Source organism: Lytechinus pictus, unplaced genomic scaffold, assembly GCF_037042905.1.
Source record: "Lytechinus pictus isolate F3 Inbred unplaced genomic scaffold, Lp3.0 scaffold_123, whole genome shotgun sequence".
Lineage (NCBI taxonomy): Eukaryota > Metazoa > Echinodermata > Echinoidea > Temnopleuroida > Toxopneustidae > Lytechinus > Lytechinus pictus.
In genome coordinates, this window is record NW_026974243.1 from 41,138 (window position 1) to 65,211 (window position 24,074).

General features: G+C 40.1%; 27 non-coding genes across 27 annotated transcripts; all 27 read right to left on the reverse strand.

Moving 5' to 3' along the window:
- Positions 1–9: 9 nt before the first annotated feature.
- On the reverse strand, positions 10–128 carry LOC135158788 (5S ribosomal RNA). The gene has a single exon (XR_010297548.1). It is a non-coding gene; the product is annotated as a 5S ribosomal RNA (ribosomal RNA).
- A 467-nt stretch (positions 129–595) lies between these two features.
- On the reverse strand, positions 596–714 carry LOC135158789 (5S ribosomal RNA). Its single transcript, XR_010297549.1, has one exon. It is a non-coding gene; the product is annotated as a 5S ribosomal RNA (ribosomal RNA).
- A 467-nt stretch (positions 715–1,181) lies between these two features.
- Positions 1,182–1,300, reverse strand: LOC135158790 (5S ribosomal RNA). The gene has a single exon (XR_010297550.1). It is a non-coding gene; the product is annotated as a 5S ribosomal RNA (ribosomal RNA).
- A 467-nt stretch (positions 1,301–1,767) lies between these two features.
- Positions 1,768–1,886, reverse strand: LOC135158791 (5S ribosomal RNA). Its single transcript, XR_010297551.1, has one exon. It is a non-coding gene; the product is annotated as a 5S ribosomal RNA (ribosomal RNA).
- An 8,862-nt stretch (positions 1,887–10,748) lies between these two features.
- On the reverse strand, positions 10,749–10,867 carry LOC135158792 (5S ribosomal RNA). Its single transcript, XR_010297552.1, has one exon. It is a non-coding gene; the product is annotated as a 5S ribosomal RNA (ribosomal RNA).
- Positions 10,868–11,334: 467 nt separating this feature from the next.
- On the reverse strand, positions 11,335–11,453 carry LOC135158794 (5S ribosomal RNA). The gene has a single exon (XR_010297554.1). It is a non-coding gene; the product is annotated as a 5S ribosomal RNA (ribosomal RNA).
- Positions 11,454–11,920: 467 nt separating this feature from the next.
- On the reverse strand, positions 11,921–12,039 carry LOC135158795 (5S ribosomal RNA). Its single transcript, XR_010297555.1, has one exon. It is a non-coding gene; the product is annotated as a 5S ribosomal RNA (ribosomal RNA).
- Positions 12,040–12,506: 467 nt separating this feature from the next.
- LOC135158796 (5S ribosomal RNA) lies at positions 12,507–12,625 on the reverse strand. The gene has a single exon (XR_010297556.1). It is a non-coding gene; the product is annotated as a 5S ribosomal RNA (ribosomal RNA).
- A 467-nt stretch (positions 12,626–13,092) lies between these two features.
- Positions 13,093–13,211, reverse strand: LOC135158797 (5S ribosomal RNA). The gene has a single exon (XR_010297557.1). It is a non-coding gene; the product is annotated as a 5S ribosomal RNA (ribosomal RNA).
- Positions 13,212–13,678: 467 nt separating this feature from the next.
- On the reverse strand, positions 13,679–13,797 carry LOC135158798 (5S ribosomal RNA). Its single transcript, XR_010297558.1, has one exon. It is a non-coding gene; the product is annotated as a 5S ribosomal RNA (ribosomal RNA).
- Positions 13,798–14,264: 467 nt separating this feature from the next.
- Positions 14,265–14,383, reverse strand: LOC135158799 (5S ribosomal RNA). The gene has a single exon (XR_010297559.1). It is a non-coding gene; the product is annotated as a 5S ribosomal RNA (ribosomal RNA).
- A 467-nt stretch (positions 14,384–14,850) lies between these two features.
- Positions 14,851–14,969, reverse strand: LOC135158800 (5S ribosomal RNA). Its single transcript, XR_010297560.1, has one exon. It is a non-coding gene; the product is annotated as a 5S ribosomal RNA (ribosomal RNA).
- A 467-nt stretch (positions 14,970–15,436) lies between these two features.
- On the reverse strand, positions 15,437–15,555 carry LOC135158801 (5S ribosomal RNA). The gene has a single exon (XR_010297561.1). It is a non-coding gene; the product is annotated as a 5S ribosomal RNA (ribosomal RNA).
- Positions 15,556–16,022: 467 nt separating this feature from the next.
- On the reverse strand, positions 16,023–16,141 carry LOC135158802 (5S ribosomal RNA). The gene has a single exon (XR_010297562.1). It is a non-coding gene; the product is annotated as a 5S ribosomal RNA (ribosomal RNA).
- Positions 16,142–16,608: 467 nt separating this feature from the next.
- LOC135158803 (5S ribosomal RNA) lies at positions 16,609–16,727 on the reverse strand. Its single transcript, XR_010297563.1, has one exon. It is a non-coding gene; the product is annotated as a 5S ribosomal RNA (ribosomal RNA).
- A 467-nt stretch (positions 16,728–17,194) lies between these two features.
- Positions 17,195–17,313, reverse strand: LOC135158805 (5S ribosomal RNA). Its single transcript, XR_010297565.1, has one exon. It is a non-coding gene; the product is annotated as a 5S ribosomal RNA (ribosomal RNA).
- Positions 17,314–17,780: 467 nt separating this feature from the next.
- On the reverse strand, positions 17,781–17,899 carry LOC135158806 (5S ribosomal RNA). The gene has a single exon (XR_010297566.1). It is a non-coding gene; the product is annotated as a 5S ribosomal RNA (ribosomal RNA).
- Positions 17,900–18,366: 467 nt separating this feature from the next.
- LOC135158807 (5S ribosomal RNA) lies at positions 18,367–18,485 on the reverse strand. The gene has a single exon (XR_010297567.1). It is a non-coding gene; the product is annotated as a 5S ribosomal RNA (ribosomal RNA).
- Positions 18,486–18,952: 467 nt separating this feature from the next.
- On the reverse strand, positions 18,953–19,071 carry LOC135158808 (5S ribosomal RNA). The gene has a single exon (XR_010297568.1). It is a non-coding gene; the product is annotated as a 5S ribosomal RNA (ribosomal RNA).
- Positions 19,072–19,538: 467 nt separating this feature from the next.
- On the reverse strand, positions 19,539–19,657 carry LOC135158809 (5S ribosomal RNA). The gene has a single exon (XR_010297569.1). It is a non-coding gene; the product is annotated as a 5S ribosomal RNA (ribosomal RNA).
- A 467-nt stretch (positions 19,658–20,124) lies between these two features.
- On the reverse strand, positions 20,125–20,243 carry LOC135158810 (5S ribosomal RNA). The gene has a single exon (XR_010297570.1). It is a non-coding gene; the product is annotated as a 5S ribosomal RNA (ribosomal RNA).
- A 467-nt stretch (positions 20,244–20,710) lies between these two features.
- On the reverse strand, positions 20,711–20,829 carry LOC135158811 (5S ribosomal RNA). Its single transcript, XR_010297571.1, has one exon. It is a non-coding gene; the product is annotated as a 5S ribosomal RNA (ribosomal RNA).
- A 467-nt stretch (positions 20,830–21,296) lies between these two features.
- On the reverse strand, positions 21,297–21,415 carry LOC135158812 (5S ribosomal RNA). The gene has a single exon (XR_010297572.1). It is a non-coding gene; the product is annotated as a 5S ribosomal RNA (ribosomal RNA).
- Positions 21,416–21,882: 467 nt separating this feature from the next.
- LOC135158813 (5S ribosomal RNA) lies at positions 21,883–22,001 on the reverse strand. The gene has a single exon (XR_010297573.1). It is a non-coding gene; the product is annotated as a 5S ribosomal RNA (ribosomal RNA).
- Positions 22,002–22,468: 467 nt separating this feature from the next.
- Positions 22,469–22,587, reverse strand: LOC135158814 (5S ribosomal RNA). The gene has a single exon (XR_010297574.1). It is a non-coding gene; the product is annotated as a 5S ribosomal RNA (ribosomal RNA).
- Positions 22,588–23,054: 467 nt separating this feature from the next.
- On the reverse strand, positions 23,055–23,173 carry LOC135158816 (5S ribosomal RNA). The gene has a single exon (XR_010297576.1). It is a non-coding gene; the product is annotated as a 5S ribosomal RNA (ribosomal RNA).
- A 467-nt stretch (positions 23,174–23,640) lies between these two features.
- Positions 23,641–23,759, reverse strand: LOC135158817 (5S ribosomal RNA). The gene has a single exon (XR_010297577.1). It is a non-coding gene; the product is annotated as a 5S ribosomal RNA (ribosomal RNA).
- Between the last annotated feature and the right edge of the window lie 315 nt (positions 23,760–24,074).

A 24,074-nucleotide genomic window follows, 5' to 3' on the forward strand; every position in this document is an offset into this window, starting at 1 on the left:
AGCAAAAAATGCCTACAACACCCGGTATTCCCAGGCGGTCTCCCATCCAAGTACTAACCGAGCCCTATGCTGCTTGACTTCGGTGATCGGACGAGAACCGGTATATTCAGCATGGTATGGTCGTAGGCTCTTGCTCCATCAAAGTCAAGCTATTTGAAGGGATACTATGACGTCATCATCTATTTAATCCCTGTCAGTAATAATATTGGTTTCTTGATGTCTTCAGTCATTCCACCGATCTTTCATTGGGTTTGTTTCAGTTTCCATCGGATGCCTACCTACGAGAATTTTGAGATATTGTCGTGTTTTTTTTCTTGGATGCGCACCTGTGTGTGACGCAACAATTCACATGATGGTGTAGGCCTTGAACTGCGCGCCTCGTCTCTTGGAGACCCTGTGCTTGCAAACAAACGACTTTCCTCATTGCCTTGAATGTCGGACATCAAGCGAAAAGTTTATTCCTGCTCTATTAAAAAGGGTGACGAAGGAGACGAAAAAGACAACAAAAAGAGACAAAAGTGATACTATAAGGAAAACAAATACCAACGACTTAAAATGTAAAAATGAATAAAGGGGCATTTCATGAAGCAAAAAATGCCTACAACACCCGGTATTCCCAGGCGGTCTCCCATCCAAGTACTAACCGAGCCCTATGCTGCTTGACTTCGGTGATCGGACGAGAACCGGTATATTCAGCATGGTATGGTCGTAGGCTCTTGCTCCATCAAAGTCAAGCTATTTGAAGGGATACTATGACGTCATCATCTATTTAATCCCTGTCAGTAATAATATTGGTTTCTTGATGTCTTCAGTCATTCCACCGATCTTTCATTGGGTTTGTTTCAGTTTCCATCGGATGCCTACCTACGAGAATTTTGAGATATTGTCGTGTTTTTTTTCTTGGATGCGCACCTGTGTGTGACGCAACAATTCACATGATGGTGTAGGCCTTGAACTGCGCGCCTCGTCTCTTGGAGACCCTGTGCTTGCAAACAAACGACTTTCCTCATTGCCTTGAATGTCGGACATCAAGCGAAAAGTTTATTCCTGCTCTATTAAAAAGGGTGACGAAGGAGACGAAAAAGACAACAAAAAGAGACAAAAGTGATACTATAAGGAAAACAAATACCAACGACTTAAAATGTAAAAATGAATAAAGGGGCATTTCATGAAGCAAAAAATGCCTACAACACCCGGTATTCCCAGGCGGTCTCCCATCCAAGTACTAACCGAGCCCTATGCTGCTTGACTTCGGTGATCGGACGAGAACCGGTATATTCAGCATGGTATGGTCGTAGGCTCTTGCTCCATCAAAGTCAAGCTATTTGAAGGGATACTATGACGTCATCATCTATTTAATCCCTGTCAGTAATAATATTGGTTTATTGATGTCTTCAGTCATTCCACCGATCTTTCATTGGGTTTGTTTCAGTTTCCATCGGATGCCTACCTACGAGAATTTTGAGATATTGTCGTGTTTTTTTTCTTGGATGCGCACCTGTGTGTGACGCAACAATTCACATGATGGTGTAGGCCTTGAACTGCGCGCCTCGTCTCTTGGAGACCCTGTGCTTGCAAACAAACGACTTTCCTCATTGCCTTGAATGTCGGACATCAAGCGAAAAGTTTATTCCTGCTCTATTAAAAAGGGTGACGAAGGAGACGAAAAAGACAACAAAAAGAGACAAAAGTGATACTATAAGGAAAACAAATACCAACGACTTAAAATGTAAAAATGAATAAAGGGGCATTTCATGAAGCAAAAAATGCCTACAACACCCGGTATTCCCAGGCGGTCTCCCATCCAAGTACTAACCGAGCCCTATGCTGCTTGACTTCGGTGATCGGACGAGAACCGGTATATTCAGCATGGTATGGTCGTAGGCTCTTGCTCCATCAAAGTCAAGCTATTTGAAGGGATACTATGACGTCATCATCTATTTAATCCCTGTCAGTAATAATATTGGTTTCTTGATGTCTTCAGTCATTCCACCGATCTTTCATTGGGTTTGTTTCAGTTTCCATCGGATGCCTACCTACGAGAATTTTGAGATATTGTCGTGTTTTTTTTCTTGGATGCGCACCTGTGTGTGACGCAACAATTCACATGATGGTGTAGGCCTTGAACTGCGCGCCTCGTCTCTTGGAGACCCTGTGCTTGCAAACAAACGACTTTCCTCATTGCCTTGAATGTCGGACATCAAGCGAAAAGTTTATTCCTGCTCTATTAAAAAGGGTGACGAAGGAGACTGAATTGAATTGAATTGAATTTATTCTCATACTTCACAAGATAACAAAATAACATAATACAAGAAATACATTTGATTACATAGAAAATACAAAGATAATGGCAGCAAATAAAGTGAAATATGAAGGAACCTGCATAAAAAGCAGAGCTTGTAATGTCTGCAGGTTCCTTAAAGTAATTATGAAGTTCGTAAGGAGATCGGACACTAAAGAAAAATCAGACTACAAAGGAAAAGCCAAAGATTAGCGCAAAATCACGGGGTAAAGAATTTGAGGAAAAGTGGACAATGTGAAATATAGGAGGGGGATGAGCGAAGAATGAAAATTAAAAAAATAAAAAACTATACCACAGTATACCTTTAAAAAGGGAAAAATCAAATACATTATATATATTCAGCCAGTGCGTCTTAACGGTGTCCATAACTGGACAAAAGAAATGATTTCAGTTTACATTTAAACATACTTAGGGATAAACAGCTAGTTATTTCGTTTGGAAGATTATTCCAAAGCCTTGGTCCTTCGAAAACAATTGTTCTTTGAGCAAATAACGTACGAGTACGTGGAAGGTGAAATGAGTCACTTTGGCGGGTAGGATAAGAATGGATGAGGTTGTTTCTTTGAAACAAGGAAGAGAAAATTTCCGGTAGATCATCTTTTGAGAGTTGAAACATGAATGTACCCAAATGAAATTCGTAAAGATCATGAATTTTCAGGATTTTATTTTTTTTAAATAATGGATTTGTGTGTGCATAAAAGTCAGATTGGTTAATTACCCTAATTGCCCGCTTTTGTAATTTAAATAACATTTCTAATACAGTCTTGTTTGTATTACCCCAAGCCAATATACCATAATTTAATCGTGATGAAATGAGAGTCATATATAAGTTCAATAGTATATAATCAGGGAAAAATAATTTTAGCTTGCTTAGAATACCAATACTTCTAGAAGTCAATTTACTCAAGTAATTAATGTGACACTTCCAAGACAAATCTTGATCAATATAAAGCCCAAGAAATTTGGTGGATTCAACCTGTAATAAATTTACATTATCCATGACTACTTGACCAGGTAAACTTTTGAGAGAATTACTGAAAATCATAAAATTAGTTTTCTTAACATTAAGTGACAACTTGTTAGCTCTAATCCAAGACTGAACTGATAGAAGTTCTGTATTCAAAGTATTAAGTAGCGTATGTGGGTCACGGTGAGACAGAAAAAGATTAGAATCATCAGCAAACAAAATAAATGACAAAATATTGGAAGAATTATTAAAATCATTAATGTAAAGAATAAAAAGTAAGGGACCAAGGAGTGATCCTTGGGGTACTCCGCAAGATATTGATTTCAAACTAGAATTTATACCTGTATAAGAAACAAATTGTTTACGAGAACTGAGGTAGCTCCTGAACCAATCCAAGGCCTTCCCACGAATACCATAATGTGATAATTTATATAACAATATATCATGATTGATCGTGTCGAAGGCCTTGGAAAGGTCCAGGAATATACCAACAGTATGTAATGACTTATCGACGGCACAAGCCACCTTGTCAATAAAAGAAAGTAAGGCATGAATAGTTGAATGTTTTTTCCTGAAACCAAACTGAGAGTCACTTAATATTTGAGAGTCGGTTAAAAATTTGATTAAGCGTGAGTATATTATCTTTTCTAGTAGCTTTGAAAGGGAAGTGAGTAGTGAAATTGGACGATAGTTGCAAACTTCTCGTTTATCATCTTTTTTAAAAACGGGTATAACCTTTGCTACTTTCATATTACAAGGAACAACTCCATTTACTAATGATAGATTAAAAATATATGTCAAAGGTGAGAGTATTTCATTAATTACCTTTTTTAGAAGAAAATTTGTTATTCCATCACTGCCAGGACTCTTATTGCATTTTAAATTATTTACAATATCTTTAACTTCGTATTCGACTATAGGGGTAAGGAAAATAGATTGCGGATTAGGATTCTTTAAAAACGATGTAAATTCTCTATCAGATTCAGGGATATTCCTTGAGAGGTTAGTACCAATTTGAACAAAGTAATCGTTGAACAACTCGGCTATTTCAGTAGGATCTTCGATAATTCTCCCGTTGTGTGAGATTTCTTTTGTTGGTTCGGACTTTTTGTTCGATCGTAGAACCTTGTTTATCACCTTCCACGTACTCGAACTATCGCTCTTGTACTTGTTAAATTGATCAGAAAAATACATTTTTTTGGCAAGACGTAGGGAAGTTGTCAGTATATTACGATATCGAATATATTTCCTTTTAAGTTTATCTTTACTAGGTTGTTTTTTATATTTGCAAAATAATTTATTTTTACGGTTGATAGACTTAAGGAGAGATTGAGAGATCCAGGGGAGTCTAGGTGTCTTTTTATATGTGGAGCGGGAAAACTTCTTAAGGGGGATTGTAGCATTATAAGTAGACATAAAAAGATCCAAGAATTTGTCAAAACAAATGTCCGGGTCTTGAATGTTATAAATGATATTCCAGTCGATCTCATTTAATCTCTCCCTAAATCTATTTAAATTTTCTTCTGATATGTCTCGAACACTAATTGATGCAGATTTATTGTTATTTCTGCCGAAAAACACCTCAACAAAAATAGGAAAATGGTCTGACAAATCAGACACCAAAATGCCAGATGACGTAATAGATAAACTATTTACAAAAATATTATCTATCAAAGTTGACGACGAGTCTGTAATTCTAGTTGGTTTGGTAATAGAGGGTATAAAAGAGCAAGATAACATGACATTAAGAAATTCCTGGCAAGAAGAAACAGTGTTACAATGCAATAAATCTAAATTGAAGTCTCCCATAAGAAGGACATTCTTGTTGTAAAGAACAGGAGATGACAGTAAGTTTTGGAGACAATCCAAAAAGTCTTGAGTGTTACCTTTAGGAGGCCTGTATATTTCACCAACAACCATTTGCTTCTTGTCAGGCATTTCAATTTGAATAAAAATACATTCAATAAATTCAGACATTTTATTTAGCTCCTTTAGTTCTCTGACATTTAAATTATTAGACACGTAAAACCCAACCCCTCCCCCTCTTTTATGTTCTCTGTTATTAGAATAAAAGGTAAACCCATCAATAGAAACAAGAGAGTATTGAAAATCATTCAACCAGGTCTCAGATAAACCAATAACACAGTAACCATAATTGAGTTGATGAATAAGAGAATGAAAGTGATCCACATTCTTATTGAGACTTCTCACATTATGGTGCATGAGAAAGAGTTCGTCCTTTGATTTCAATGAGTTACTGATGACGTTGTCAACTGAAAAGTATCTGGACGATAATTTGTGCAAGCGTACATCGTTGGAATCTAAGTCAAATAAAAGATCAGGTGTTTGGAGGTTTAAATACCGTGGGAGATCACCACGGTTATTTACATCAATATACTCATTACCCATATACAACTAAATAAATGTAGAAAGGAATGTGTGGAGGTGATTGAAATTGGCTATCAAAAGACGAACTCTTTAATACTGTTGAGCAACCATCAAGAAGAAAAGACTGTGTAAGGCAGTAATAATACAACGAAATGCGATAAAAAGTGATTAACATATAAATGCTGTAGAATTGAATTGATTTCAAAGCAAGATGTAATAAGAATGGCAATTTCATTAAGACACAAAATACATGTAGAGAGAAAATACAATGTAAGACGCACTGACTGAACAATAATACCAAATACATGTAAAGCCGTGAAAAAACGGCAATCATGTTGGATGAAACATCCAAAGTAATAAAAATATATTTAGATAAATTCAACATTAACAATTCATGCACAGAAAATGCTGTCCTGAGCATTGTATTGCAAATAAATCAGCAGATTTGCAGCCAAATTATTGTATGAGTACGGTCAAAAAGAAAATTGAAAACACAGAAATCTAAGAAACAAAGTCATAGCTAGTTGAGATTTTTTTTTCCCAAAAAAGTTTCAAACCGCCTCGATCATAAGACATAATTATAAGGTGTCATTGTCATAAGATCTAGGAGAAGAGATAATTCTGCAAATAAACTTGGGAGAGGAAAAGAATGGGATAAAACAAGTGATTTTGGAAAAATGAAACTTCAACAAAAATGCAGCTGTCGCGTTAAAGTGAGAATCACACTATATGAAAACATTTGATTCATGATTACCAGATAATCAGAAAATACAAAAGCTGAAGATATACCTCACAACATAAAATTGAAGTTCTTGTTTAGAAGCCAAATTCTATAACAATTTTCATGATTGCTTCTTATAACAAGCTATGAAGAAGGGATAAGTACTGTTAATTGTGAGAAAATCGTTATGTAGTTATGTATACCTAGTCTAAACACTTCAAGAGCATTAATTGAAGTTCCATTTTACAGGCAAAACTTGATGTTAAAAAGAAATATGCCAAATTCGCTGTGTAACAATCACTCACCAATAATTGCCAAAGTAAGGGTTACAAGTCATTGTAGGCAACAAAATGGTCAAACTGTTGTAATTTACTAGAAGTATTGAATCATTCTGAAGGAAGCTATTATACAGGTAATAATATAAACTAAGTATTAGGAAAATCATGCAAGTACAAAATCCTAAAAGCTTCTCAATTAAGATAAAATAGTATTTTATTTTCGAATGAATATCTTTATGAGATATAGCTATATTTCGTATAAGACAAGAAAAAAAGAGGGATGCGTAAACAATGAGCATATGACAGGCTAAGACGGCCAAACAAGATAACTTGGCGAGCCGAAGAATTTCGGCAAGCAAGGCCTATCTGTAAGCAAGACAACTTGAAGAGCCGAACAATTTCGGCAAGAAGACCTATCTCTTGCTAGAAACAAATCAAGCAATATTGTATATAGAAAATGCAATTAAGATACTCAAATAACATGTATATAAGTTACATAATTTTGTGAATAAATGTTACATGTGATAAATAGCCTCAGCTAGAAAAGATGACAAGCCCAAAAACAACAAGCCGAATGATCGGTATTTAAGGATTTGCCCGAAAATGTATCGGGAGAATGGCAGATATAACCATAGGAGTTGAATAGCTAAAATATTAATAATAGGATTGAACCTTTCACTCCAGAACAAATGTTCCAAAAGCATATAGATTGTAATTGCAAAGCCATTGATAGAGATATATGAGTTATTTTCTGGCCAAAGATAGATCAGAATTTTTATGTTGATAGCATCAGATAGAAAAAAATTTATCTCTGCTATCAAAACGTCTATATGTCTATATTGTACACAAACAAAATGCATTATAGGCACTCAAAATTATTACACTGTAGTATTTAAACAGATTAACGATCATTGACATAGTGACAAACATGAACAGCGTTCATGTTTTAAATGAACAAAGTATATCAATAATTCAAGGTGAGTTATAAGTAGCTTCTGGTTGGATGTAGAAAAACAAGAGTATTGTTAATTAACATCAGGCAACAGTTATTAATTATACGTGGTTTTCAATGGAAGTTGCAAGTTGCTTCAAGAAGACAAGAGATTGAAATAGTAAGTAGATGATGTAGCTAGACAAAAACTCACTCAGTGAAGCTTTTCCATTCTCTAGTGTTTTTCTCTTTCCATAGCAAAACGACTTTCGTGCCAACTACAGAGATTTTTGTAGACAAGCCTTTATCCTTTCTGAGCTTGTAGGCCGACTTGGCGAGTAGACTTCTACGAGCTTTCATCTCGGGGGGAAGATCTGTACGGACCGAAAGCCGCGCCCACTGGGTACGTTGCGGGGGTGTGTCAAGAGCTCTGGCCTCATGATGGTTGGCTGGGGGTGGGCGCCGCGAGCGATTTTCGTAAGCAGTGAGAACTAAGTTTCGATCCCGCATATACACGAATTTCGCGATGACGGCTTTTGGCGGTGCTGGGGGCTGGCTGGCGCTGGCGACATCCCGACGGGGTAGCCGATGAGCATTTACCAGAGCGATGTTCTCTGCGACTTCGTCACGAATACCAAGGTGTATGAATACATCTCGTAGCAAATCGTAGATGTTTTCATCTCGATCCTCTGGTAATCCATAAAACAGAAGATTAGAACGCCGATTGTAGATCTCCGTTTCTAGTAACTTCACTTTCAGCTGGGAGATTTCTTGGGCCATTCTCTCTTCCAACCCGGGTAACTTCCGTTGCTCAAGATCGATGATTCTATCAGAATTAGATGTGACCGAAGCTTCAACATCTTCTAATTTAGATTTGATGGAGGTTACTTCTCTGGTCAAGGCTTCTAATTTCACCACTGGCGTAAATCCGTGTTGAGGGGTGGGGGGGATGACTGAAATATTTTGGCATTTTTTTTGCATTCATGTTTTTAGATATGCAAGGAATTGTAATTGATATGTCCACAATGGCGTAACGTGGGTCACGGTATTGTGGGGGCACCAGCAAAATTTTTGAATCACTGAGTGAGCGCGCGAAGCGCGCTCAGTTGCTAGTTATTCTGACCTAATAGAGACATTTTAAGGACAATGTCATTGAACGGATATGTATCTCACTGATCAAATAATGCGAGCGCGAAGCGCGAGCTGAATTTTTTTATATTCACACCTAAAAAGGGACATTATTATCAAATTTGCGTAATCATGATAGTTACCTGTCTCGCTAAACAATGCGAGCGCGAAGCGCGAGCTGAAATTTTCGTATAATTTGACCCCAGCAAACAGCGAGATTTTAAGGAATATATTTTAGGAATCCATTAAGAGTATGCATATCTCACCATAGTCATCTAATGCGAGTGCCAAGCGCTTGCTGATTTTATTAGAATTACATCTGAACACATGAAACACTTTTTGTAGTCATTGCAATCATGATTATCATACGCACCTCACTAATCAAATATTGCGAGCGTGAAGCGTGAGCAGAAAATTTAGATAAGTTAGATAATTCAGACCTGAAGTGGGGCATTCTAAGGTTTCTTTGTAGGAATTAACTTGGACCATACGTATTTCATTAACAAAATGATGCGAGTGCGAAGCGCGAGCTGAAAATTTTTGATATTCAGATCAGAAAAAGGGACATTTTAAGGACTGATTTTAGGAATTCATGAAGAGCAGACATATCTCACCAATCCACTAATGCGAACGTAATCACGGACAGGAAATGTTTTTATACATACGAAGACCTTAACATGGGGCAATCACTTTTTGAGTTATGTAAAAGAAGCATAGGCCTATGTCACTACATAAAACAATGATAACTCAAGTGCTAGGAAATATATTTGGTTTATATTGACTTGAAAACGGGATGTTTTAGTACAACAGGATTATATATCTCGTTGAACAGACAATGCGAGCACCAGGAACAATGAAGACGTAGGCCCTGGGCAAATTATGTTTCATAAAGTTATGATAAAAATGTTTCTTATGTAATGTAACATAACATAATTATAATATGATATAACATTATAATGAATAATACTTTCTTCTTTCCCACTACGTTTCTTTTCCTTTCTCCCTCTTTTCTCTTTTTCCCCATTTCCCCGGGGTTTTTTTGTCAGCCGATGGGGGGAGCATGTGCCTCCCATGCCCCCCCCCGTAGTTACGCCACTGTATGTCCATATGGCAAATACCCCTCCAATAGTATTATCTTTTACCCCATGATGGTTTAATGATTTTATTAGAGATTACATTCAAAAATTTTTGACATTCCATCTTAATCCCTTCCCAAAGACCCCAACATTGATGAATTGGAAGAAACGTGGGTTTCTCTTCAATGTTATAATAAGGACATAAGTATTTCGTTTGGAAATGGTGAACTGGCTCTTTATTTGCATTTTATGATTCAATAATATTGTTTTATTTGTTAAGCGGTATTTTAGGAAGAATTTTCACCAATAAAACAATTATCTCTTGTGATTTTTTTAAATTTCTTTCGTAAAAAGTGGGGGGGGGATGATTGTACAGGCCATCCCCCCCTCCTCGAAAAGTGGGGGGGATATATCCCCCCCATCCCCCCCGGGATTTACGCCAGTGAATTTCACGCAAACATCAGCAGAAGACTCCTTAACAGATCGGTACACATCCGCAAGCGTAGGTTCAATTTGAGCCGGACGTGGAGCTGCGGCAGCAGACGGGCTGGTATGGGCAGGTTCGCTAGACCCTACGGCTTTACTCTGAGAAGAGGGTGTGGTTTTAGATCTGGTAGCAGGACCGGGAGGAGGCATGTTGAGTGATGAGACAACAAAATTACAGCTTAGAGAACTTGTGATGACCAAAAGCGTAGATATTATGTCCCAGTTAGTAAAGTAAAGTCAAAAGTTGATGAAAAATTATGACTGACCGTTTAGAATATCCGTGTTAGAAAAAAAAAGCTTTGGCTACAAGAGCCGCTGGTTTACACGTGCGTCTCCGACGATAACATGGCCTACATGTTACATGAGACGAAAAAGACAACAAAAAGAGACAAAAGTGATACTATAAGGAAAACAAATACCAACGACTTAAAATGTAAAAATGAATAAAGGGGCATTTCATGAAGCAAAAAATGCCTACAACACCCGGTATTCCCAGGCGGTCTCCCATCCAAGTACTAACCGAGCCCTATGCTGCTTGACTTCGGTGATCGGACGAGAACCGGTATATTCAGCATGGTATGGTCGTAGGCTCTTGCTCCATCAAAGTCAAGCTATTTGAAGGGATACTATGACGTCATCATCTATTTAATCCCTGTCAGTAATAATATTGGTTTCTTGATGTCTTCAGTCATTCCACCGATCTTTCATTGGGTTTGTTTCAGTTTCCATCGGATGCCTACCTACGAGAATTTTGAGATATTGTCGTGTTTTTTTTCTTGGATGCGCACCTGTGTGTGACGCAACAATTCACATGATGGTGTAGGCCTTGAACTGCGCGCCTCGTCTCTTGGAGACCCTGTGCTTGCAAACAAACGACTTTCCTCATTGCCTTGAATGTCGGACATCAAGCGAAAAGTTTATTCCTGCTCTATTAAAAAGGGTGACGAAGGAGACGAAAAAGACAACAAAAAGAGACAAAAGTGATACTATAAGGAAAACAAATACCAACGACTTAAAATGTAAAAATGAATAAAGGGGCATTTCATGAAGCAAAAAATGCCTACAACACCCGGTATTCCCAGGCGGTCTCCCATCCAAGTACTAACCGAGCCCTATGCTGCTTGACTTCGGTGATCGGACGAGAACCGGTATATTCAGCATGGTATGGTCGTAGGCTCTTGCTCCATCAAAGTCAAGCTATTTGAAGGGATACTATGACGTCATCATCTATTTAATCCCTGTCAGTAATAATATTGGTTTCTTGATGTCTTCAGTCATTCCACCGATCTTTCATTGGGTTTGTTTCAGTTTCCATCGGATGCCTACCTACGAGAATTTTGAGATATTGTCGTGTTTTTTTTCTTGGATGCGCACCTGTGTGTGACGCAACAATTCACATGATGGTGTAGGCCTTGAACTGCGCGCCTCGTCTCTTGGAGACCCTGTGCTTGCAAACAAACGACTTTCCTCATTGCCTTGAATGTCGGACATCAAGCGAAAAGTTTATTCCTGCTCTATTAAAAAGGGTGACGAAGGAGACGAAAAAGACAACAAAAAGAGACAAAAGTGATACTATAAGGAAAACAAATACCAACGACTTAAAATGTAAAAATGAATAAAGGGGCATTTCATGAAGCAAAAAATGCCTACAACACCCGGTATTCCCAGGCGGTCTCCCATCCAAGTACTAACCGAGCCCTATGCTGCTTGACTTCGGTGATCGGACGAGAACCGGTATATTCAGCATGGTATGGTCGTAGGCTCTTGCTCCATCAAAGTCAAGCTATTTGAAGGGATACTATGACGTCATCATCTATTTAATCCCTGTCAGTAATAATATTGGTTTCTTGATGTCTTCAGTCATTCCACCGATCTTTCATTGGGTTTGTTTCAGTTTCCATCGGATGCCTACCTACGAGAATTTTGAGATATTGTCGTGTTTTTTTTCTTGGATGCGCACCTGTGTGTGACGCAACAATTCACATGATGGTGTAGGCCTTGAACTGCGCGCCTCGTCTCTTGGAGACCCTGTGCTTGCAAACAAACGACTTTCCTCATTGCCTTGAATGTCGGACATCAAGCGAAAAGTTTATTCCTGCTCTATTAAAAAGGGTGACGAAGGAGACGAAAAAGACAACAAAAAGAGACAAAAGTGATACTATAAGGAAAACAAATACCAACGACTTAAAATGTAAAAATGAATAAAGGGGCATTTCATGAAGCAAAAAATGCCTACAACACCCGGTATTCCCAGGCGGTCTCCCATCCAAGTACTAACCGAGCCCTATGCTGCTTGACTTCGGTGATCGGACGAGAACCGGTATATTCAGCATGGTATGGTCGTAGGCTCTTGCTCCATCAAAGTCAAGCTATTTGAAGGGATACTATGACGTCATCATCTATTTAATCCCTGTCAGTAATAATATTGGTTTCTTGATGTCTTCAGTCATTCCACCGATCTTTCATTGGGTTTGTTTCAGTTTCCATCGGATGCCTACCTACGAGAATTTTGAGATATTGTCGTGTTTTTTTTCTTGGATGCGCACCTGTGTGTGACGCAACAATTCACATGATGGTGTAGGCCTTGAACTGCGCGCCTCGTCTCTTGGAGACCCTGTGCTTGCAAACAAACGACTTTCCTCATTGCCTTGAATGTCGGACATCAAGCGAAAAGTTTATTCCTGCTCTATTAAAAAGGGTGACGAAGGAGACGAAAAAGACAACAAAAAGAGACAAAAGTGATACTATAAGGAAAACAAATACCAACGACTTAAAATGTAAAAATGAATAAAGGGGCATTTCATGAAGCAAAAAATGCCTACAACACCCGGTATTCCCAGGCGGTCTCCCATCCAAGTACTAACCGAGCCCTATGCTGCTTGACTTCGGTGATCGGACGAGAACCGGTATATTCAGCATGGTATGGTCGTAGGCTCTTGCTCCATCAAAGTCAAGCTATTTGAAGGGATACTATGACGTCATCATCTATTTAATCCCTGTCAGTAATAATATTGGTTTCTTGATGTCTTCAGTCATTCCACCGATCTTTCATTGGGTTTGTTTCAGTTTCCATCGGATGCCTACCTACGAGAATTTTGAGATATTGTCGTGTTTTTTTTCTTGGATGCGCACCTGTGTGTGACGCAACAATTCACATGATGGTGTAGGCCTTGAACTGCGCGCCTCGTCTCTTGGAGACCCTGTGCTTGCAAACAAACGACTTTCCTCATTGCCTTGAATGTCGGACATCAAGCGAAAAGTTTATTCCTGCTCTATTAAAAAGGGTGACGAAGGAGACGAAAAAGACAACAAAAAGAGACAAAAGTGATACTATAAGGAAAACAAATACCAACGACTTAAAATGTAAAAATGAATAAAGGGGCATTTCATGAAGCAAAAAATGCCTACAACACCCGGTATTCCCAGGCGGTCTCCCATCCAAGTACTAACCGAGCCCTATGCTGCTTGACTTCGGTGATCGGACGAGAACCGGTATATTCAGCATGGTATGGTCGTAGGCTCTTGCTCCATCAAAGTCAAGCTATTTGAAGGGATACTATGACGTCATCATCTATTTAATCCCTGTCAGTAATAATATTGGTTTCTTGATGTCTTCAGTCATTCCACCGATCTTTCATTGGGTTTGTTTCAGTTTCCATCGGATGCCTACCTACGAGAATTTTGAGATATTGTCGTGTTTTTTTTCTTGGATGCGCACCTGTGTGTGACGCAACAATTCACATGATGGTGTAGGCCTTGAACTGCGCGCCTCGTCTCTTGGAGACCCTGTGCTTGCAAACAAACGACTTTCCTCATTGCCTTGAATGTCGGACATCAAGCGAAAAGTTTATTCCTGCTCTATTAAAAAGGGTGACGAAGGAGACGAAAAAGACAACAAAAAGAGACAAAAGTGATACTATAAGGAAAACAAATACCAACGACTTAAAATGTAAAAATGAATAAAGGGGCATTTCATGAAGCAAAAAATGCCTACAACACCCGGTATTCCCAGGCGGTCTCCCATCCAAGTACTAACCGAGCCCTATGCTGCTTGACTTCGGTGATCGGACGAGAACCGGTATATTCAGCATGGTATGGTCGTAGGCTCTTGCTCCATCAAAGTCAAGCTATTTGAAGGGATACTATGACGTCATCATCTATTTAATCCCTGTCAGTAATAATATTGGTTTCTTGATGTCTTCAGTCATTCCACCGATCTTTCATTGGGTTTGTTTCAGTTTCCATCGGATGCCTACCTACGAGAATTTTGAGATATTGTCGTGTTTTTTTTCTTGGATGCGCACCTGTGTGTGACGCAACAATTCACATGATGGTGTAGGCCTTGAACTGCGCGCCTCGTCTCTTGGAGACCCTGTGCTTGCAAACAAACGACTTTCCTCATTGCCTTGAATGTCGGACATCAAGCGAAAAGTTTATTCCTGCTCTATTAAAAAGGGTGACGAAGGAGACGAAAAAGACAACAAAAAGAGACAAAAGTGATACTATAAGGAAAACAAATACCAACGACTTAAAATGTAAAAATGAATAAAGGGGCATTTCATGAAGCAAAAAATGCCTACAACACCCGGTATTCCCAGGCGGTCTCCCATCCAAGTACTAACCGAGCCCTATGCTGCTTGACTTCGGTGATCGGACGAGAACCGGTATATTCAGCATGGTATGGTCGTAGGCTCTTGCTCCATCAAAGTCAAGCTATTTGAAGGGATACTATGACGTCATCATCTATTTAATCCCTGTCAGTAATAATATTGGTTTCTTGATGTCTTCAGTCATTCCACCGATCTTTCATTGGGTTTGTTTCAGTTTCCATCGGATGCCTACCTACGAGAATTTTGAGATATTGTCGTGTTTTTTTTCTTGGATGCGCACCTGTGTGTGACGCAACAATTCACATGATGGTGTAGGCCTTGAACTGCGCGCCTCGTCTCTTGGAGACCCTGTGCTTGCAAACAAACGACTTTCCTCATTGCCTTGAATGTCGGACATCAAGCGAAAAGTTTATTCCTGCTCTATTAAAAAGGGTGACGAAGGAGACGAAAAAGACAACAAAAAGAGACAAAAGTGATACTATAAGGAAAACAAATACCAACGACTTAAAATGTAAAAATGAATAAAGGGGCATTTCATGAAGCAAAAAATGCCTACAACACCCGGTATTCCCAGGCGGTCTCCCATCCAAGTACTAACCGAGCCCTATGCTGCTTGACTTCGGTGATCGGACGAGAACCGGTATATTCAGCATGGTATGGTCGTAGGCTCTTGCTCCATCAAAGTCAAGCTATTTGAAGGGATACTATGACGTCATCATCTATTTAATCCCTGTCAGTAATAATATTGGTTTCTTGATGTCTTCAGTCATTCCACCGATCTTTCATTGGGTTTGTTTCAGTTTCCATCGGATGCCTACCTACGAGAATTTTGAGATATTGTCGTGTTTTTTTTCTTGGATGCGCACCTGTGTGTGACGCAACAATTCACATGATGGTGTAGGCCTTGAACTGCGCGCCTCGTCTCTTGGAGACCCTGTGCTTGCAAACAAACGACTTTCCTCATTGCCTTGAATGTCGGACATCAAGCGAAAAGTTTATTCCTGCTCTATTAAAAAGGGTGACGAAGGAGACGAAAAAGACAACAAAAAGAGACAAAAGTGATACTATAAGGAAAACAAATACCAACGACTTAAAATGTAAAAATGAATAAAGGGGCATTTCATGAAGCAAAAAATGCCTACAACACCCGGTATTCCCAGGCGGTCTCCCATCCAAGTACTAACCGAGCCCTATGCTGCTTGACTTCGGTGATCGGACGAGAACCGGTATATTCAGCATGGTATGGTCGTAGGCTCTTGCTCCATCAAAGTCAAGCTATTTGAAGGGATACTATGACGTCATCATCTATTTAATCCCTGTCAGTAATAATATTGGTTTCTTGATGTCTTCAGTCATTCCACCGATCTTTCATTGGGTTTGTTTCAGTTTCCATCGGATGCCTACCTACGAGAATTTTGAGATATTGTCGTGTTTTTTTTCTTGGATGCGCACCTGTGTGTGACGCAACAATTCACATGATGGTGTAGGCCTTGAACTGCGCGCCTCGTCTCTTGGAGACCCTGTGCTTGCAAACAAACGACTTTCCTCATTGCCTTGAATGTCGGACATCAAGCGAAAAGTTTATTCCTGCTCTATTAAAAAGGGTGACGAAGGAGACGAAAAAGACAACAAAAAGAGACAAAAGTGATACTATAAGGAAAACAAATACCAACGACTTAAAATGTAAAAATGAATAAAGGGGCATTTCATGAAGCAAAAAATGCCTACAACACCCGGTATTCCCAGGCGGTCTCCCATCCAAGTACTAACCGAGCCCTATGCTGCTTGACTTCGGTGATCGGACGAGAACCGGTATATTCAGCATGGTATGGTCGTAGGCTCTTGCTCCATCAAAGTCAAGCTATTTGAAGGGATACTATGACGTCATCATCTATTTAATCCCTGTCAGTAATAATATTGGTTTCTTGATGTCTTCAGTCATTCCACCGATCTTTCATTGGGTTTGTTTCAGTTTCCATCGGATGCCTACCTACGAGAATTTTGAGATATTGTCGTGTTTTTTTTCTTGGATGCGCACCTGTGTGTGACGCAACAATTCACATGATGGTGTAGGCCTTGAACTGCGCGCCTCGTCTCTTGGAGACCCTGTGCTTGCAAACAAACGACTTTCCTCATTGCCTTGAATGTCGGACATCAAGCGAAAAGTTTATTCCTGCTCTATTAAAAAGGGTGACGAAGGAGACGAAAAAGACAACAAAAAGAGACAAAAGTGATACTATAAGGAAAACAAATACCAACGACTTAAAATGTAAAAATGAATAAAGGGGCATTTCATGAAGCAAAAAATGCCTACAACACCCGGTATTCCCAGGCGGTCTCCCATCCAAGTACTAACCGAGCCCTATGCTGCTTGACTTCGGTGATCGGACGAGAACCGGTATATTCAGCATGGTATGGTCGTAGGCTCTTGCTCCATCAAAGTCAAGCTATTTGAAGGGATACTATGACGTCATCATCTATTTAATCCCTGTCAGTAATAATATTGGTTTCTTGATGTCTTCAGTCATTCCACCGATCTTTCATTGGGTTTGTTTCAGTTTCCATCGGATGCCTACCTACGAGAATTTTGAGATATTGTCGTGTTTTTTTTCTTGGATGCGCACCTGTGTGTGACGCAACAATTCACATGATGGTGTAGGCCTTGAACTGCGCGCCTCGTCTCTTGGAGACCCTGTGCTTGCAAACAAACGACTTTCCTCATTGCCTTGAATGTCGGACATCAAGCGAAAAGTTTATTCCTGCTCTATTAAAAAGGGTGACGAAGGAGACGAAAAAGACAACAAAAAGAGACAAAAGTGATACTATAAGGAAAACAAATACCAACGACTTAAAATGTAAAAATGAATAAAGGGGCATTTCATGAAGCAAAAAATGCCTACAACACCCGGTATTCCCAGGCGGTCTCCCATCCAAGTACTAACCGAGCCCTATGCTGCTTGACTTCGGTGATCGGACGAGAACCGGTATATTCAGCATGGTATGGTCGTAGGCTCTTGCTCCATCAAAGTCAAGCTATTTGAAGGGATACTATGACGTCATCATCTATTTAATCCCTGTCAGTAATAATATTGGTTTCTTGATGTCTTCAGTCATTCCACCGATCTTTCATTGGGTTTGTTTCAGTTTCCATCGGATGCCTACCTACGAGAATTTTGAGATATTGTCGTGTTTTTTTTCTTGGATGCGCACCTGTGTGTGACGCAACAATTCACATGATGGTGTAGGCCTTGAACTGCGCGCCTCGTCTCTTGGAGACCCTGTGCTTGCAAACAAACGACTTTCCTCATTGCCTTGAATGTCGGACATCAAGCGAAAAGTTTATTCCTGCTCTATTAAAAAGGGTGACGAAGGAGACGAAAAAGACAACAAAAAGAGACAAAAGTGATACTATAAGGAAAACAAATACCAACGACTTAAAATGTAAAAATGAATAAAGGGGCATTTCATGAAGCAAAAAATGCCTACAACACCCGGTATTCCCAGGCGGTCTCCCATCCAAGTACTAACCGAGCCCTATGCTGCTTGACTTCGGTGATCGGACGAGAACCGGTATATTCAGCATGGTATGGTCGTAGGCTCTTGCTCCATCAAAGTCAAGCTATTTGAAGGGATACTATGACGTCATCATCTATTTAATCCCTGTCAGTAATAATATTGGTTTCTTGATGTCTTCAGTCATTCCACCGATCTTTCATTGGGTTTGTTTCAGTTTCCATCGGATGCCTACCTACGAGAATTTTGAGATATTGTCGTGTTTTTTTTCTTGGATGCGCACCTGTGTGTGACGCAACAATTCACATGATGGTGTAGGCCTTGAACTGCGCGCCTCGTCTCTTGGAGACCCTGTGCTTGCAAACAAACGACTTTCCTCATTGCCTTGAATGTCGGACATCAAGCGAAAAGTTTATTCCTGCTCTATTAAAAAGGGTGACGAAGGAGACGAAAAAGACAACAAAAAGAGACAAAAGTGATACTATAAGGAAAACAAATACCAACGACTTAAAATGTAAAAATGAATAAAGGGGCATTTCATGAAGCAAAAAATGCCTACAACACCCGGTATTCCCAGGCGGTCTCCCATCCAAGTACTAACCGAGCCCTATGCTGCTTGACTTCGGTGATCGGACGAGAACCGGTATATTCAGCATGGTATGGTCGTAGGCTCTTGCTCCATCAAAGTCAAGCTATTTGAAGGGATACTATGACGTCATCATCTATTTAATCCCTGTCAGTAATAATATTGGTTTCTTGATGTCTTCAGTCATTCCACCGATCTTTCATTGGGTTTGTTTCAGTTTCCATCGGATGCCTACCTACGAGAATTTTGAGATATTGTCGTGTTTTTTTTCTTGGATGCGCACCTGTGTGTGACGCAACAATTCACATGATGGTGTAGGCCTTGAACTGCGCGCCTCGTCTCTTGGAGACCCTGTGCTTGCAAACAAACGACTTTCCTCATTGCCTTGAATGTCGGACATCAAGCGAAAAGTTTATTCCTGCTCTATTAAAAAGGGTGACGAAGGAGACGAAAAAGACAACAAAAAGAGACAAAAGTGATACTATAAGGAAAACAAATACCAACGACTTAAAATGTAAAAATGAATAAAGGGGCATTTCATGAAGCAAAAAATGCCTACAACACCCGGTATTCCCAGGCGGTCTCCCATCCAAGTACTAACCGAGCCCTATGCTGCTTGACTTCGGTGATCGGACGAGAACCGGTATATTCAGCATGGTATGGTCGTAGGCTCTTGCTCCATCAAAGTCAAGCTATTTGAAGGGATACTATGACGTCATCATCTATTTAATCCCTGTCAGTAATAATATTGGTTTCTTGATGTCTTCAGTCATTCCACCGATCTTTCATTGGGTTTGTTTCAGTTTCCATCGGATGCCTACCTACGAGAATTTTGAGATATTGTCGTGTTTTTTTTCTTGGATGCGCACCTGTGTGTGACGCAACAATTCACATGATGGTGTAGGCCTTGAACTGCGCGCCTCGTCTCTTGGAGACCCTGTGCTTGCAAACAAACGACTTTCCTCATTGCCTTGAATGTCGGACATCAAGCGAAAAGTTTATTCCTGCTCTATTAAAAAGGGTGACGAAGGAGACGAAAAAGACAACAAAAAGAGACAAAAGTGATACTATAAGGAAAACAAATACCAACGACTTAAAATGTAAAAATGAATAAAGGGGCATTTCATGAAGCAAAAAATGCCTACAACACCCGGTATTCCCAGGCGGTCTCCCATCCAAGTACTAACCGAGCCCTATGCTGCTTGACTTCGGTGATCGGACGAGAACCGGTATATTCAGCATGGTATGGTCGTAGGCTCTTGCTCCATCAAAGTCAAGCTATTTGAAGGGATACTATGACGTCATCATCTATTTAATCCCTGTCAGTAATAATATTGGTTTCTTGATGTCTTCAGTCATTCCACCGATCTTTCATTGGGTTTGTTTCAGTTTCCATCGGATGCCTACCTACGAGAATTTTGAGATATTGTCGTGTTTTTTTTCTTGGATGCGCACCTGTGTGTGACGCAACAATTCACATGATGGTGTAGGCCTTGAACTGCGCGCCTCGTCTCTTGGAGACCCTGTGCTTGCAAACAAACGACTTTCCTCATTGCCTTGAATGTCGGACATCAAGCGAAAAGTTTATTCCTGCTCTATTAAAAAGGGTGACGAAGGAGACGAAAAAGACAACAAAAAGAGACAAAAGTGATACTATAAGGAAAACAAATACCAACGACTTAAAATGTAAAAATGAATAAAGGGGCATTTCATGAAGCAAAAAATGCCTACAACACCCGGTATTCCCAGGCGGTCTCCCATCCAAGTACTAACCGAGCCCTATGCTGCTTGACTTCGGTGATCGGACGAGAACCGGTATATTCAGCATGGTATGGTCGTAGGCTCTTGCTCCATCAAAGTCAAGCTATTTGAAGGGATACTATGACGTCATCATCTATTTAATCCCTGTCAGTAATAATATTGGTTTCTTGATGTCTTCAGTCATTCCACCGATCTTTCATTGGGTTTGTTTCAGTTTCCATCGGATGCCTACCTACGAGAATTTTGAGATATTGTCGTGTTTTTTTTCTTGGATGCGCACCTGTGTGTGACGCAACAATTCACATGATGGTGTAGGCCTTGAACTGCGCGCCTCGTCTCTTGGAGACCCTGTGCTTGCAAACAAACGACTTTCCTCATTGCCTTGAATGTCGGACATCAAGCGAAAAGTTTATTCCTGCTCTATTAAAAAGGGTGACGAAGGAGACGAAAAAGACAACAAAAAGAGACAAAAGTGATACTATAAGGAAAACAAATACCAACGACTTAAAATGTAAAAATGAATAAAGGGGCATTTCATGAAGCAAAAAATGCCTACAACACCCGGTATTCCCAGGCGGTCTCCCATCCAAGTACTAACCGAGCCCTATGCTGCTTGACTTCGGTGATCGGACGAGAACCGGTATATTCAGCATGGTATGGTCGTAGGCTCTTGCTCCATCAAAGTCAAGCTATTTGAAGGGATACTATGACGTCATCATCTATTTAATCCCTGTCAGTAATAATATTGGTTTCTTGATGTCTTCAGTCATTCCACCGATCTTTCATTGGGTTTGTTTCAGTTTCCATCGGATGCCTACCTACGAGAATTTTGAGATATTGTCGTGTTTTTTTTCTTGGATGCGCACCTGTGTGTGACGCAACAATTCACATGATGGTGTAGGCCTTGAACTGCGCGCCTCGTCTCTTGGAGACCCTGTGCTTGCAAACAAACGACTTTCCTCATTGCCTTGAATGTCGGACATCAAGCGAAAAGTTTATTCCTGCTCTATTAAAAAGGGTGACGAAGGAGACGAAAAAGACAACAAAAAGAGACAAAAGTGATACTATAAGGAAAACAAATACCAACGACTTAAAATGTAAAAATGAATAAAGGGGCATTTCATGAAGCAAAAAATGCCTACAACACCCGGTATTCCCAGGCGGTCTCCCATCCAAGTACTAACCGAGCCCTATGCTGCTTGACTTCGGTGATCGGACGAGAACCGGTATATTCAGCATGGTATGGTCGTAGGCTCTTGCTCCATCAAAGTCAAGCTATTTGAAGGGATACTATGACGTCATCATCTATTTAATCCCTGTCAGTAATAATATTGGTTTCTTGATGTCTTCAGTCATTCCACCGATCTTTCATTGGGTTTGTTTCAGTTTCCATCGGATGCCTACCTACGAGAATTTTGAGATATTGTCGTGTTTTTTTTCTTGGATGCGCACCTGTGTGTGACGCAACAATTCACATGATGGTGTAGGCCTTGAACTGCGCGCCTCGTCTCTTGGAGACCCTGTGCTTGCAAACAAACGACTTTCCTCATTGCCTTGAATGTCGGACATCAAGCGAAAAGTTTATTCCTGCTCTATTAAAAAGGGTGACGAAGGAGACGAAAAAGACAACAAAAAGAGACAAAAGTGATACTATAAGGAAAACAAATACCAACGACTTAAAATGTAAAAATGAATAAAGGGGCATTTCATGAAGCAAAAAATGCCTACAACACCCGGTATTCCCAGGCGGTCTCCCATCCAAGTACTAACCGAGCCCTATGCTGCTTGACTTCGGTGATCGGACGAGAACCGGTATATTCAGCATGGTATGGTCGTAGGCTCTTGCTCCATCAAAGTCAAGCTATTTGAAGGGATACTATGACGTCATCATCTATTTAATCCCTGTCAGTAATAATATTGGTTTCTTGATGTCTTCAGTCATTCCACCGATCTTTCATTGGGTTTGTTTCAGTTTCCATCGGATGCCTACCTACGAGAATTTTGAGATATTGTCGTGTTTTTTTTCTTGGATGCGCACCTGTGTGTGACGCAACAATTCACATGATGGTGTAGGCCTTGAACTGCGCGCCTCGTCTCTTGGAGACCCTGTGCTTGCAAACAAACGACTTTCCTCATTGCCTTGAATGTCGGACATCAAGCGAAAAGTTTATTCCTGCTCTATTAAAAAGGGTGACGAAGGAGACGAAAAAGACAACAAAAAGAGACAAAAGTGATACTATAAGGAAAACAAATACCAACGACTTAAAATGTAAAAATGAATAAAGGGGCATTTCATGAAGCAAAAAATGCCTACAACACCCGGTATTCCCAGGCGGTCTCCCATCCAAGTACTAACCGAGCCCTATGCTGCTTGACTTCGGTGATCGGACGAGAACCGGTATATTCAGCATGGTATGGTCGTAGGCTCTTGCTCCATCAAAGTCAAGCTATTTGAAGGGATACTATGACGTCATCATCTATTTAATCCCTGTCAGTAATAATATTGGTTTCTTGATGTCTTCAGTCATTCCACCGATCTTTCATTGGGTTTGTTTCAGTTTCCATCGGATGCCTACCTACGAGAATTTTGAGATATTGTCGTGTTTTTTTTCTTGGATGCGCACCTGTGTGTGACGCAACAATTCACATGATGGTGTAGGCCTTGAACTGCGCGCCTCGTCTCTTGGAGACCCTGTGCTTGCAAACAAACGACTTTCCTCATTGCCTTGAATGTCGGACATCAAGCGAAAAGTTTATTCCTGCTCTATTAAAAAGGGTGACGAAGGAGACGAAAAAGACAACAAAAAGAGACAAAAGTGATACTATAAGGAAAACAAATACCAACGACTTAAAATGTAAAAATGAATAAAGGGGCATTTCATGAAGCAAAAAATGCCTACAACACCCGGTATTCCCAGGCGGTCTCCCATCCAAGTACTAACCGAGCCCTATGCTGCTTGACTTCGGTGATCGGACGAGAACCGGTATATTCAGCATGGTATGGTCGTAGGCTCTTGCTCCATCAAAGTCAAGCTATTTGAAGGGATACTATGACGTCATCATCTATTTAATCCCTGTCAGTAATAATATTGGTTTCTTGATGTCTTCAGTCATTCCACCGATCTTTCATTGGGTTTGTTTCAGTTTCCATCGGATGCCTACCTACGAGAATTTTGAGATATTGTCGTGTTTTTTTTCTTGGATGCGCACCTGTGTGTGACGCAACAATTCACATGATGGTGTAGGCCTTGAACTGCGCGCCTCGTCTCTTGGAGACCCTGTGCTTGCAAACAAACGACTTTCCTCATTGCCTTGAATGTCGGACAT